This window comes from Hyaena hyaena, unplaced genomic scaffold (genome assembly GCF_003009895.1).
Source record: "Hyaena hyaena isolate Hyena2069 unplaced genomic scaffold, ASM300989v1 scaffold_194, whole genome shotgun sequence".
NCBI lineage: Eukaryota > Metazoa > Chordata > Mammalia > Carnivora > Hyaenidae > Hyaena > Hyaena hyaena.
Window position 1 is genome coordinate 2,206,689 of NW_024080826.1, and position 15,707 is coordinate 2,222,395.

The window sequence follows — 15,707 nt, forward strand, 5'->3', positions numbered from 1 at the left end:
AGGAGGTGTTTAACTGAGTAACTGGAGACTGTAGTTCAGCCAAGTTGATACTGAAAACTGACCATCTGGAGGAAGCTGAGTCAGGGTGCTTTGTCTCTGTTCTCACTACGGCTGCAGAAGGTGACACCACATACTCAGACACCAGCAGTCTCATCCAGGCGTCCTTTTGGAACCGACTTTACAAATCCCAACTTTTTCAACAGCCTTCTAAACAGCTTCGTTAGTTGGATTGTCTTCCTGCTGGTTAGTGTTAACCAGTTAAAAATGAGTCTCAAAACACACCGCAGGGGTGCCTGGGGGGCTCAGTTGGTTAAGCGTCCAACTTTGGCTCAGGTCACGATCTCATAGCTTATGGGAACAAGCCTCGCGTCAGGCTCTGTGCTGACAGCTTGGAGCCTGGAGCTGCTTCAGATCCTGTGTCTCCCTCTCTCTCTGCCCCTCCCCTGCTCGTTGTCTGTCTCTCTCTCGCCCTCTTTCTCAAAAATAAATAAACATTAAAAAATAAATTAAAGTACACTGCACTTAACCCCCTACTTTTGCATAGGAATTTGGTTTCTTAGATGACCCAGGGTAGCCCCAGGAGCCCCCAGCCTCCGTGGACAGCAGCAGAGGAGAGTGGGCACGGGGGCAGCTGGAAGCATCCCGGGAAGGGGCTGTTCTAAAATGCAGGTGCCATTCATTGAAAATCTTAGGTTTCCTTTCCCATCGTGTGAGAAGACAAGATCAGCTCTAGGGAAACGGGCTTCTGTGTCTTCCTTGTGCATCAGACAGAAGTGATTGAAAGTGCAGGCTGGTTGCCACTGCAGTGGATTCACAACACCAGCCAAACAGCTGGTTAATGAGCACGTGGGAAAGTGTTCAAAATCATCAATGATCATAAAGTATAAATTAGAACAACCATACACTCTTTTGCCAACCGATGCGGAAAGTAAGGAGAGTGGCCAGCTCTAGGGGGCTGCTAGTGGCCCGCTGAGGGCAGATGGCCCAGACCCTCAGATGGCTGTAGGTTTGAGGCAGCATGGAACCTGGCATGGCCGCCATTATTTCCAGCAACACCAAGTCGACAGCACCCAAGGGACCCACCACGGGGAATAGTTATGGAGACAAGGGTCTGCATTTGATGGACAGGTGGTGGAATGCCACACGCCGTGTTCGAGAGGCGGTCTTTATTGCTTCTACAATACGGAAAAGAAATTAGGAGTCTGGCCAGCTCGTTACAGCCCATGGGATCCCTGAAACCAAACTTCAGCGGAGGCCCATGAATTCCAAATTGCTGTTTAAATTAACTGGCAGGAAACCTTGAATGAGTATTTTGTCTCCCTTTCAGTTAATAGGAACCAGATGCAAAGTTTCAATCAAACCCTCATTGTCTAGCGGTCTGGTACCCATTTATCCATGTGCTCACCACGCTAAAAATATTGTGTTCATTTGCATCTTTTGTTGATTAATGCCTTGGATGCATAGTAACTGCCTAAGACATATTCTTTCTGTGTAGTAAAAATGAACTTGCAACCAGTAACGTGGGAATGCCAGAAATGTCTCATTTCCCCCCAAATCAGATGAAATCGGAGTGGAAATCTCCATCCCACTCGGCTGGTGGAAAATTCAGTCTGTCCTGTGGGAACCTGCCCCGGCTCTCCACGGGGCCACATGGCTGTCCTGAGGGCCTAACACTGAGAAGAATATTCTGGAAGGCCTCCGACTCTTCCGTCCACATGGCCCACGGGGGTGGGGGAGAAGTGGCCCATCTCCCTGCGGGTTTGTGAGGACGGCCCCTCCCAGCAGCTTCGCACCTGGCTTTCCGGCGCTGGGACATGTCTCCCTGCAGGGCCACCACCCCCTCCCTGGTCCCTCCGTGCCTGCAGCCTCCTCCCTGGGGAAGCCCCTGGCAGTGTCCCAAACAGTGTGGTGTAACACACACAAATGCACACAGTACTCACACACACATCACACCAGGGAGAAGAAGTAGTTGTGCAGGTCACTTCCATCCTGGGAGTGGGCGTGGGCAAGGCTTTCTTGAGGAAAGAAGAGGAAAAATGTAAGCTCCAAGCTTTTGGGTTTTTTACGTGTTGGTAAGTTATCCAGCCAGAGCCTCTCCTTCCTCATTAACACGTAGACTCCTCACGCAGCACGGGCACCTTTGGTTAATACTAATAAGCCCAGCGGTTAATACCACTGGTATATTAACCTTGGAAATGTGAGTTCACCCCTGTCGGTCCCAGATTCTCATGAACGGCAGCTAAATCGTAGTATTACATAAGAATTTCGTAAGAATTCCGGTGTCCTGCCTGTTGCAGCATGTGTTCAGGTACCTGAAAAAGATCCACTCAGTCCAACGCGTGCTGGCAAGTCCCCCGCGGTCCCGAAGGCTTAGTCTCACCGAGAAAGGTCTGCGAGGTGGGCCTTGTCAGAACCCCCCTGAAGAGCTCACGGCAGTTCATGGAAGAAACTCGAAGGGACGGTGGACGTGTGGAAGGAGGAAGGTGAGTCAAAGCCATAGGGCCGCTTCTCCCGGGTAGGTTGGGGAGAACACAGCATGCGGCAGTGCCCGGTGCTAACAAGGGTAAGAGGGGCGAGGAGCGCAGCAGACCCTCACAGGGCCATCTTGCAGAAATCTGACCCCGGGAATCCGCAGGTCGGAAACACCTGCACGTCTTCTCCAGGCGGCCCTGAGGCTGTTCAACGCTGGCAACAAGGCAGAGGTGTGGGGGTGGCCTGGATGTCCACCCAGCGGGACCCGAGCAAATCGTCTCAGCCCCTCGCTGCAGTGTCACGCACCTCTACAAAGAACGACAGGAACATACGGAAAGATGTGGGAGAACACCCGCATCCGTTTTCTCTGTGAAAAGAAAAAAAAGCAATGGGCCACCTGAGTGGCTGTCGGTTAAGCGTCCGACTTCAGCCCGGGTCACGATCTCACTGTGAGTTCGAGCCCCACGTGGGGCTCTGTGTTGACAGGTCGGAGTCTGGAGCCTGCTTTGGATTCTGTGTCTCCCCCTCTCTCTGCTCCTCCCCTGCTTGTGCTCTGTCTCTGTCTCTCAAAAATAAACAAACATTAAAACATTTTTTTAACATGTGTGTGTTTACGTGTAAAGGGGAAACTACCTTCGCACACTGCCCTTTGCCTTGTCTCTCACGTGGGGCTTCCGAGACAGCAGCCGGTTCCCAGTCATGCTGATTCCTGGGAAACCACCCTCTCTCCACAGAGCGGGCAGGGATTGTCTGGATATCAGGTCAGAACTGGACTTCCAGGGACAGTTCTGCCTAAGAAGACACTTCTACCGTGAAGTCCCCAAACGCCACTGCGGTCTCGTCTTTCTAGCAGGCGCTTCTCTGTGGAGAAACGACTCTGTAAATGTTTAAAGCCGGCCCGGCTTTGCATGCTGGTAAAACAGGGCTGCGCAGAAAACCGGCGCCGGGAAATTAAAAGTCACTGCGCTCTGAGAATTTAACAGGATGGAAAAGCAGCTTCGCCCATGTCGAGATGCCCGGACAACGCAGCATAGAGGGACCCGCACCGGAAAGGGTGAATCACCAGGGAGAGCGCTGGTCAGACGCGCACAGAAGCGCCGTGGAGCGAACGGGAACCGCCAGGCTTGCATGCGTGTTGTTCAAATGGCCACAGATGCAGCTCGTTGCTAAATGCCTCCTTTGAAAGCGCCCTTGGTGACAAGGCGTTCAGGATCACGCCAGCCTGGGGACATACTTTGCTAATCCAGATCTTCACTGAACGTTCCGACTTCTACCTCATTTCAAAGTTACTTTAGTTTTGAAGCTGGACTGCAGATCTTCACCTGCATCCTGAAGTGTTTAAATACGCTTAATGTTTCTGGTATTAACTCTCCAAAGCTGGGGGAGTTTAAAACAGCAGCTGATGATAATGATGATGGTTTTACAAAACTTGAAGAGAATGGCTGCTTCCTTCTGGCTCCCACTTTCCATGGAGGACAGGCTAGGCTTTGAGGGAGGGTCTGCCTGCCCCCCCACCAGGGCCGGCCCTGGGATCGGGTTCTGGGGTTGGGGAGCTGGTTGTTGAGGGCTGGGGCAGGGGTGGGACACAGGGCTCCTGCACCCCTTTCTGGGGCCCTCTGGCGTCCCCCTGTATCAGGACAGGCATCACTCTTGGCCTCTGCTCTTGGCAAAATGCCGTGGTGGCCGTATGGACCTGCACCCCCGGGGAGGAGCGTGGGCTAGGCTGGGGGGAGGCTGCCCCCTGGTGGTGGGTCCAGCTCATTCCCTTCTTGGCACGGGGAACAAGGTGCCGACATACGATACCTCTTCTTGCGTTTATTGTAACTACCTGATTCCCCGTCGGAGGGTAGGCGTCCTGTGCGCCTAGACACTTCTGGCTCATAGTGGGTGCTCGGTGAGTGTTTGCTGGTTGAATGGCCCACTGGGACACAAGTGAACTGTGGCCTGAGGACCGGCCGAGGCACTGCACCCAAGGCCAGGCATCAAGGTCCAGGGTGCCCGTGCCCGCATGTAGCCCACAGGTGCTCATACTGCTGTCCTGTGCTCCCAGGCAGATGCTGGGTCAGTCCTGCCCCAGAAGGCCCAGTCTGTCGGTCCATCAGTGACCATGAACCCCATTTATCCGTGCACACAAGACACATTTATTTCCCGGGCTGAGGCGCCACCCAGGGCGGCTCCATACACGAAGACATGGACAAGCAAGACGTGACTTCCCAGGGGCTTCCCTTCTAGGCTTGCAGGGAAGCCCTGCCGCATGCACATCACCTGAAACGCTACAGAGCAGGCTAGACATGCTCAGGTCTTTGCCTTGGTTCAAACCAACGGGTGCTTTGGCTATATTTGGGGCACAACAGGATTCTGACCATTCAGATAACTGACCTCACCCCAAATGCACCCTTTGTTGGCCTGGCCACACACAGGTAAAATTAGATCCTGGGAAGCAGAGTGCAGGGAGTGTCTGGTGAGGCCTCGCCGGCCAGTTCTCACAATGTCCAGGCCCTCCTGCCGGCCTCCGGCCCCGACAGAAGCAAGGGCCCAGAAGACTCCAATTCTGTGACCTCACATCCCCAGACACAAGACCCACAACTCCTCCAGCTTAACCTTAGGGTCAAGGAGGACCTTCTGGTCTTCAAACTCGACTTTCTTTCTGCGGCCACGGCTCGGGCTGCACTGTTCCTCCGGGCCTGGACGGAGTCTGCCCTGCCTCCCTGGCCTCCCTGCCTCCCCAGCCTCCACCAGCACCTGCAGGCTGACCCCGTGTGGTTTGGGCAGAAGCTGACTCACCTTTGTCCTCTCCACCCCCACCCCTGAGGGTACTTTGGGAAACTACAAGGTTTTTGTGTGTGAGCGCCAGGTAAAGAGCACTCGCGCGTTTTCTGTGGAAATTTCAGAAGTGGAATGTGTGAATGAGCCATGCATTGCTTATTACTGAGGAATCTAGGGGGACACAACACTCGGATCACGGGGTCTCTGATGGTCAACCCCTCCCCATGCCGCCTCCTGACACACCGAGACTGTCTGCGAGGTCAGCCAACAGCCAGCAGATGCGGACCCTCCATCTGGAAATCCCACACCTGGTGCAGCCTGGGGAAGTCCCAGAGCGGTCAGCAGTGCAGTGGGAGTGTCAGCACCTGCCGCCCAGTCTGGGGACAGGCATGGTGCCAGGGTCGTGGGGAAGGAGGGGGGGAAGGGAGAGGTGGACAGCCCCCCAATGCATGGTCCCACTAGGAATCTACCAGAGCTGGGGAAGTGGAGAAGGAGCAGAGCTGGGGGTCCCTCCCGGGCTCCAACAGAAGATCTCCACTGTGTATGTGACTAGCATCTTCCAAGAAAGAACAGGATGGGCTATCTGGCCCACTTCAAGAGTCGTGGCGTACTCCAGGAACGTAAACTTCATTTCTTTTTCATAAAAACGTATTTACATTCATAGTGTGTCTGTCCTGGTGCTTCGTAAACGGTCCCCATTCTGATGCTCCCCAAGGCCCAAGAGATTAAAATCGTCAAGCTCTCCCTGCACTGGCTGAGCCAGAAACCCTGGGGGCAGGGCCCAGGAATGTTCGTCCGCTGATTCTGAGGCTCGTTGAGCAGAGCCTTGGAGTGAGGTTTATCATTCCTGCGTGTTTTATGGGAATTCATGGGCAGAAGAGAGTGGCTGATGTCCTTGCCAGGAATAAGTTAACAAACAGCTTCTCTGTCTAGGGCACTGCGTGCGATGTCCAGCCCTCTAGGGAGAAACGATATTTATGAACATATTCACCCTGTGAAAATAATACTCCCCTTACAAAGGGGTTTACATGAACTCAGTAGTCAGTCTTCTGGGTGCAAACTCTGTCTACACCTACTGTCTCAGGTCAGCTGCCTCTTCCCGACCCTCTCCAGCCCAGGTTCATCTCTCACTGAGAAATGTACCCTGCTTTCCTGACTCACCCTCCTCTCCCCTCTGGAAGCCCCACCAAGCTTCTGGAACCTAGAGTGATTTTCCTGAAACTCAGGTGCTTAAAACAATGCTTGCTTTAAAGATTACTATTTCTCACAGCACAAGGATCAAAATGCCTACTAATTATATGGAAGTACAAAAGACCCGAAACAGCCACCGAAATCTTGAAGAAAAAGAGCAAAGCTGGAGACATCACACTTCCCGATTCCAAACTATATTACAAAGATGTGGAAGTCAAAAGAGTTTGGTACTGGCATAAATACAGACACACAGACCTATGGAATGGAATCAAGAATCCAGAAATACACCCATGCTTACATGGCCAGTCAATCTATGACAAAGGAGCAAAAATATACGAGGAGGGACAATCCCTTCAGGACATGATGTTGGGGAAACTGGCCATCCACATGCATACAAATGAAACCAGACCCCTATTTATATCATAATTACAAAAATCACCTAAAATGACTTAAATATTTGAAGTTAAGACCTAAAACCATAAAACTCCTAGAAGAAAATGTAGGAAGTAAGCTAAGCCTCTTGATAATGATTTTTTGGATTCAACAATAAATACAGAAGCAACAAAAACAAAAATAAGCACTAGGGACCACATCAAACTCAAAAAGCTTCTGCACACTAAAGGAAACCATCAACAAAATTAAAAGGCCAACTACAGAATGGGAGAGGGTATTTGCAAACCACATATCTGAGAATGGGTTAATATCCAAAATATATAAAGAACTCATATAACTCAAGAGCAAAAAAAAAATCTGATTTAAAACAGGTACTGTACAGTCACTTTTTTCCAAAGAAGACATCCAGATGGCCAACCAACACATGAAAAGATGACATCACTCATCATCAGGGAAACACAAATCAAAACCACAAGGAGACACCACCTCACGCCTGTCAGGATGGCTAAAATCAACAACTCGGGAAACAGCAGGTGTTGGCGAGGACGTGGAGAAAAAGGGACCCTCATGTGCTGTTGGTGGGAATGCAAACTGGTGCGGCCGCTGTGGGAGAACAGTATGGAAATTCCTCAGAAAGTTAAAAATAGAGCTGCCTCACATCCAGTAATCCCGTTCTGGGCACACCCCACAGGAAGGGCCTGTGGAGGGTGCCTGTGCCCCACGTACCCACAGCACCACCGTCCCAGACGCATAAACAGCCTACGTTGTTTGTCCACCGACAAATGAAAAGACAAAGGAGCTGGGGTGGGGGTAGCTGCCAGGTGGGGAGAGCCCCGGGAAGGAGTCTGGATTTGATCCGGAGGGCGCAGGGAGCTTCGCGGATGGTCCAGCTGGGACTGTCCTCAGCCGTGGTCTCCACTCCAGGAACAGGCCCGGGACAGGGGGCTCTTCCTACCCCCGCGTGGGCTCAGGCTCCCGTGACGTCAGTTCTAGACCAGGACAGGGGTCCACAGGAGCAGCAGACCAGGACAGGCTCTGGGCGCTGTGCTGGGGGTGGGGTCTGTGGCACTCCCGGGGGATGATGGCGCATCTTATGTGTCAACTGGGCTGGACCCCAGGTGCCCAGGTACGTGGTTAAACACGATGCCAGCTGGTTCACACCTGAATCTGCACTGAGTAAAGCAGTGAGGGTGGGCCTCGTGCAGTGCACTGAGGCCTGAATACGGGAGAAAGAAGAGTAACCCCTCTCCACCTGGCTGCTGAGCAGGACCGGGTCTTCTCTGCCCCTGGACCAGAATGTGCACCTGGTGTGCTCACGCTCTTGGGCCTCCTGGCTCAGGCTCTGACCCACACCACCAGCTCCTGGCCCACGCAGGTTAGGGGGGTCCCAGTCTCCACAGCCACACAAGCCATTGCTTATAGTGCACACACAGGTACACACACACACCACATATATACACATGCACATTCCCAGTTGCTCGCTTGCTCACTTTCCCTCTCTCCCCACTGTCCCATCTGCCTTTCTAAAGGGGAGCACCTACAGAGGAGGGCATGCCAGGCCCCCTCTGCCCAGCCCTCCCTCCTGGCTACTTCTGCTCCCGAGACCCACCCCTTCTCTGAGGCTGGGCTCCCGGCCCTGACATGCTGCCAGCCAACAGCTGACGTGGGCACAGGTCTCTCCTCCCCACGCTGGGAGTCCAAGATGTCTGATGTCCCCACCCCACCTCACCCCATTGCCCATTCCCCCTATCGGGACTCAAAGCTATTCTGTGTCCAGGGACCTTGTGCTCCCTCCTGGGGAGACCTGATGAGCAAGGAAAAACCTCAGCTCTCCAAGAATGGATGCCTGTGGTTCCTCATGGCGCTAAATTCACACTCCACTTGGTTTCAGAGTCATACAAATGTAAACACGTGCCTGATACTATGCATATATATGCCCGTGCATACCCAGGCTCAGCAAATGTGATTGGAGGACATTCGCCACGAGGTTTGGGTCATACATTTGCAGGTGACTTCTTAATATCCTGCATCACCCAGTTTGGGTACAAGCAATAGACAGCAGTTTTAGAACATGAAAAGACAGGATACAGAAAGTGCTTATAACTTTAATTTTTATTTAAAGAAAATCATGTTGTATTTCGAAGCTTGACCTTACGGAAAAGTCTGTCCGCGCCATTATCTTCATTCCATAAAGGTTCAGTGACAGGGCAATGACCATAAAAATGTGCCCATGTCCAAATAGTCTGGGCAGTTGGTATCACACACTGGTACTTTTCCAAAACATTTCTCAAAACTGCTGAGGACCACAGTGAAAACAAAATGTGGATCTTGTAGAAAACTCTTTTTCCAAATAAAGGCTTTGATTTACAAAAAGGATATTATAAGAATTTACATTATCATTTTGAGCAGCATTCGGCTTCTTGATAAATATACTCATATCTCCCGGGAGAACAGTTTTGCCTTATAATCAACCCAAAAAGAAACAGCACGTGAAAAAGACGGAGCAACATGGCAGCCACAGTGATAGATAGGCAAATGGTGTGGGAACACGGTTTCAGGGGTGGGGAGCACGCACGTGGCCACAAGGGACTCTTCTGAGGTGGTGGAGATGTTTAAAACCGGGTAATAGTGGTGACAGTTGCACAATTCTCTAAATATACTAAATATCGGGGCGCCTGGATGGCTCAGTCGGTTGAGCACCGACTTCAATTCAGGTCATGATCTCGCAGTTCATGAGTTCGAGCCCCGCATCAGGCTCTGTGCTGACAGCTCAGAGCTTGGAGCCTGCTTCTGATTCTGTGTCTCCCTCTCTCTCTGATCCTCCCCCACTCATGCTCTGTCTCTCTCTCTCTCTCTCTCCCAAAAATAAATAAAAACTTTAAAAATAAATAAATATACTAAAGATCACTGGAGCATACACTTACAACAAGTGAAACGTTAAGGTATGTGAATCCTATCTTTAAAAAGCATTGTAGGGGCGCCTGGGTGGCTTAGTCGGTTAAGCGTCTGACTTTCCCTTAGGTCATGATCTCACGGTTCGTGGGTTCGGGCCCTGCGTCGGGCTCTGTGCTGACTGCCAGCTCAGAGCCTGGAGCCTGTTTCAGTCTGTGACTCCCTCTCTCTCTGACCCTCCCCTGCTCACGCTGTCTCTCTCCCTCCTAGAAATAAATAAAACATTTAAAAAAAACAAAAACAAAAAACAAAAAAATAAAAAGCATTGTAAAAAAGAATCTATTTACTCATAAATATCTACTGGAGGGACACTAAGCAAACAGATGTGAAAGGAAAGAGCTCAGGATGAAGTGAACCACAGGCTGAGTCACACCATTGCCGAGAACAAGGATGGTGAACACAGCCACGTAGTAGGAAAGAGAGCTTCTTTTTAATGTCCCCTCTTCAGTGGTTTCCTTCCCACAGCCTATAAACACGTTCAACTAAAAAAGAAAAAAAAAACTCTCTCAAAACTACTCACCCTCCGAGGCTCCACATACCTACTTCCAGTCACGGCCAAGCTTCTCAACGTCTCTGTTTTAATTCCTAGTGATCCACAAGTTCATTTATGCAACAAGTATGTGGCAAACGTCTATCCTGTGACCAAATGTTTGCTCGGCACATAAATTAATAAAATACAGAACATATTCTCTCTTAAACTCATTCCTGAGTGATGAAAGCAAAAACTGTCAGGGTAAGGAACTCCACAAATCCACATCTGCGTAAAAATCAATGAAACAAAAAAGAGGCAGGATAAACTCCTTTAGAACTCTGGAATCTACCCAAAACCTTGTGGTAGCCTGGGGGGCACTCATTCCAGAAGAGTGCCTGAACCTCAGTAAGCAGCGTTTCAACTAACCCCAGCCCATCCCACAGGATGCAAATGAGCGTTAGCCTCTATAATAACAGTCTGCATCCTGGGGACGGGCACCAGAGCAGGCAGAATGGACCTTACTTGAGAAGAATTGCCATTATTTGATCTGTTTGGAGGTTCCCTGGAAGACATGCTCAAAGGGCTTGCATTTCTGGCCTAATGATAAAGCTGCTCTCTGGGAACTATCTGTTGAAAACCTTTCCAGGCATATGTTTTAGTCACTGATGCACGAGGCAGTGGCTGACAGATCACAATAGACTGGCCGAAACGGTGGGGTAAAAGACTAGGGAATAAGGAGCTGTGGGGAATAAGGTCTTTGAAAAGCTCCCACATAACTCTGGGAGTCTAGAAGGCCACATGCGTGCCTGGGGCTAGTCCAGGCTTGGGAGAGGCCATGAGCTCTCACCTGTGGCTGGCCCTGAGGCTCTGGGAAGGCTAAGTAAGCGAAGGTAAAGTTGCAAGTGGCCTAGTTGAGTGTTGAAGCTATGCCCCAACATCAGCCCCTCAGCAAAGACTGGGAGTTGTTTTTTATTGGTTTTTTTTGGTGTTTTGGGGTTTTTTTGTTTTGTCCCAGTCATTTAAAGAATCTCCGCTGAATCATTAGCTGACCACTAAGCTATTGCAGCAGAGAGTTCAGTGGTCATACACGGCAAAGAACACAGATTTACAAAATCTGTTCAGAAAAGTCACAAAACAAACAACTACTTCTACAATGAGAAGCAAAAACAGCAAACCCTGGGAAGGGGAAAGTGCAAAGCTGTCACACTCTAATATATAAAATGTAAAGTTTTCAACAAAAAATTATGAGGCATGCCGAGAAACAAGAAAGTATGGCCCATATACAGAGGAACAGGAATCAATCAGTAAGAACTCACTGAAAAAGTCCAGATGTTGGACTTACTATTAATAGCATAAAATCAACTATTTTAAATATGCTCCAAGAGATAAAGGAAACACTGTATGAAAAAACTAGAGCATGGGAATGATGGCCCATCAAATAGAGACTATCAATAAAAAGAAAGAAATTATGATAAGAAGCAAACCAGAAATTCTGGAGCTAAAAAGTACAATAACTGAAATGAGAGATTCAGTAAAAGAATAACATACAAAAGATAACAAAGGAATACCATGAACAACTCTGTGGCCCTAAATTTAATCTCCCATATAAACGCACCAAATTCCTTAAAAGACAATTTATAAAACTCACACAAGAAACAGACAGGGACCGTAGCCTCCACACTAGCTGCCCGTATGCAGAAGATGGCCATGCCTCCCTCAGATGCGCATTTTGGAAAATCTGCCAGGATCGTCTTCACCAAGGACAATGGATTTGCCTTTAAAAAAATAGATTTTGGGGCGCCTGGGTGGCTTAGTCGGTTGAGCGTCCGACTTTCGCTTAGGTCATGATCTCGCAGTTGTGGGTTCGAGCCCCGCGTCGGGCTCTGTGCTGACTGCCAGCTCAGAGCCTGGAGCCTCTTTCGGTCTGTGACTCCCTCTCTCTCTGACCCTCCCCTGCTCACGCTGTCTCTCTCTCTCCTAGAAAAAAATAAAAAACATAAAAAAAAAATTAAAAAAAAAATAGATTTGAAGGCAAAATCTGAGAATGCCCTAGAATTTACCAGCTCAGGCTCAGCCAACCCTGAAGCCACCAAAGTGACGGGCAATCTGGAAACCAAGCATAGATGGACTGAATATGGTCTGACATTTACGGAGAAATGGACCCTGACCACATGCTAGGCACCAACATTACCAAGGGAGATCACCTTGCACGTGGACTGAAGCGGACCTTTGACTCATCTGGCTCATCTAACCCGGGGGAGAAGGGGTGGAGATGATAAATCTGAGGCAGGATACAGGCAGGAGCACATCAGCCTGGATTTCGACATCACCAGGCCTTCAATCCAGGGTGCTGTGTGCTGAGTTACCAGGGCTGGCTGGCTGGCCATCAGAAGACTCTTGAGACCATGAAGTCCCATGGGACCCAGAGCAACTTTACAGTTGGCTACAGGACTGAAGAATGCCAGCCTTGCATCAAGATCAACGAGGACAGTTTGGCGGCTCCATTTCTAGGTGAACAAGAAACTGGAAAACACTGTCAGTGACAGCGGGAACAGTGACACTCACTTGGGAATACCAACCAAGTATCAGATCGACACCAAAACCTGCTTCTTGGCCAAAGGGAATGACTCCAGCCTGATGGGTCCAGAGCATGTCCAGATCCTAAGCGGGTATCAAACCAATGCCGTCAGCGCTGCCAGACAGCGAGAACATCAATGCTGTTGGTCACCAGCTTGGTCTGGGACTGGAATTTCAAGCATAAATGAATACCATTCAGTTGTTTGATCTAAAATTATTTTGCAGCATAGCTAAATTTAGAACTTAACGTGTCTTTTAATATTGCATGTCTGGATGCGACTTTGCTGAACATCATATTATACCTCCACGTTAAAGATGATTCAGCTTAACAGTGATCTCAAAGGTGCATAAAAATCTGATTCCAAAAACATCCTTTCACCTTTAGCCTTGGAGGGAACTTGATGGCTGCTCTAAAGAGATCTGGTTTCTTTTTGATGCAGAAATGGCTATCAGTGGAAGCTGATCATAGTACGAGGCACTTTGTAAATCCATACTGAGTACAGGAATAAAATTGTGACTTTCTGAGACTCAGACCTGGGTTTCCTACACTGAGTGAGGAGAGGCTCGTTGTTTGTGGCTGTGTACAAACTCCTCTGTGTACAACCCTAAATCTGACTTCTGCTGTAGGGTCACCACTCAGCTGGCGTTTTAGAAGTTTATTGGTTTTGTTTTCGTCTTCCCTTTTATTTGGAGTTAGACTCCCCTTCAAATGCTTTAATTATCATCACTAAAAATAAAGCTTGAATAAAATATTGCAATGGAAGGAGAGCCTCAGGATGATCGCTGTCACCACTCCCATTCAACATGGTACTGGAAGCCCCATCTAGAGCAAACAGGCAAGACAAAGAAGTAAAAGGCATTCCAACTGGAAAGGAAGAAGTAAAAATGTCACCACTTGCAAATGATATGATCTTATATATTGAAAATCCCAAAGACTCAACTAAAAACCTTTTGGACCTAATCAATGAATTCAGTGAAGCTGCAGGATGTAAAATCAATACACAGAAACAAGTTGCATTTCTATACACTGACAATGAAATAGCTGAAAAAAAATAAAGAAAACTATCCTATTTATAATCACATTAAAAATAATGAAATACCTAGGAGGTGAAAGATCTCTACAAGAAAACTACAAGGCTTGGTTGAAAGAAATCAAAGAAGACATAAACAAATGGTTCATGGATTGGAAGAATGAATATAATTAAAGTCCATGCTATCCAAAGCCAGCTGTAAGTTCAATGCCATCCCTATCAAATTGCTAAGTCATTTTTCACAGGAACAGAATGAACAATCTTAAAATTGGTATTGAACCACAAAAGACCGCAAATAGCCAAAGCCATCATGAGAAAAACAAAGATGAAATCACACTCCCTGATTTCACACTACACTACAAAGCTATAATAATTAAAGCAGTATGGTACTGGCACAAAAACAGACACATAGATACACAGAGCAGAACAGAGAAGCCAGAATTAAACCGTGTGTATGGATAGTTAGTATTTGATAAGAGCCAAGAACATCAAACGAGAAAAAAGTCTCTTCAACAAATGGTGTTGGGAAAACTGTTTAACTACATGGAGAAAAATGAAATTGGATCCCTATCTTATAATACTCACAAAAATTAACTCAAAATGGACCAGAAACTTACACGGAATACCTAATACTATAAAATTCCTAGAAGAAAACATACACAAGCCCTTCGACATTGGTCGTGGAACTGAATTTTTGGACACGACTCTAAAAGGACAAACAACTAAGGACTAAATCAACAAGTGAGGCTACATCAAACCTAAAAGCCTCTGCACTTCAAAAACAACAAAATAAAAAGGTAAACCTAAACAACGGAGAGAAATATTTGCAAACCATGTATCAGATAAGAGGTTAAGATTCAAATTTTGCAAAGAACTCATATAACTCAGTAACAAGAAAAGCCAACAATTTGATTCAACAATGGGCAGACGAGTTAAATGGGCATTTTTCCAAAGAAGACGCCCAGATGGCCAACAAGTACATGCAAAGATGCTCAACAGCACTCACTATTAGGAAAATGCAAATCAAAACCAAAATGAGATGTCACCTCACACCTGCCAGAATGGCTATCAAGAAAACGAGAGATAAAAAGTGTTGGTGAGGACGCAGAGAAAAGGGAACACTTGTTCACTGCTGCTTGGATTGTAAACTGGTCCAGCCTCTATAGAGAACACTATGGAGATTCCTCAAGAAGTTAACAATAGAATTACCACACAGCTCAGCAGTCCCACTTGCGGGAATGTACCCAAAGGAAAGGACAACAGGTTATGAAAGCTGTATCTGCACTCCCATGTTGATGGCAGCATTATTCACAATAGCCAAGATACAGAAACAACATAAGTTCCAAGAGTGGGTGAATGGATAAAGAAGACACACACACACACACACACACACACACACATACACACACAATGGAATACTACTTAGCCATAAGAAAATAATCATATCCTGCCACTTTGCAACAACATGGATGGATCCTGAGACATTATGCTAAGTGAGATAAGTCATGCAGAGAAAAACAAATACTATATGATATTCCTTAAATGTGGGATCTGAAAACAACAACTGAACTTGAAAAGACAGAAGTGGATGAGTGGTTCCTGGTTACGAAGGCTGCGGGTGGGAAATGGCAGAAGTGTTGTTTGAAGGGTGTTCAAGGGTGCATACTTGTAGCCTGTAGATAAATCAGCCCTGAAGATGTAATTAGTACACAGTATAGGGATTACAGACTCCCTCCCCACCAAAAAAATGATTATAAAAATTAAACTTGCTAAGAAATTAGATGTTCAGTGTTCCCATCACGAGAAGAAATGGAAATTACGTGAGGCAGTAGAGGTGTTAACTCGGGCTCCAG

At 48.0% G+C, this 15,707-nt stretch overlaps 1 pseudogene; it reads left to right on the forward strand.

Annotated features, from left to right (window-relative positions):
• Positions 1-7,389: 7,389 nt before the first annotated feature.
• LOC120237977 lies at positions 7,390-13,007 on the forward strand (annotated as a pseudogene).
• Positions 13,008-15,707: the final 2,700 nt, after the last annotated feature.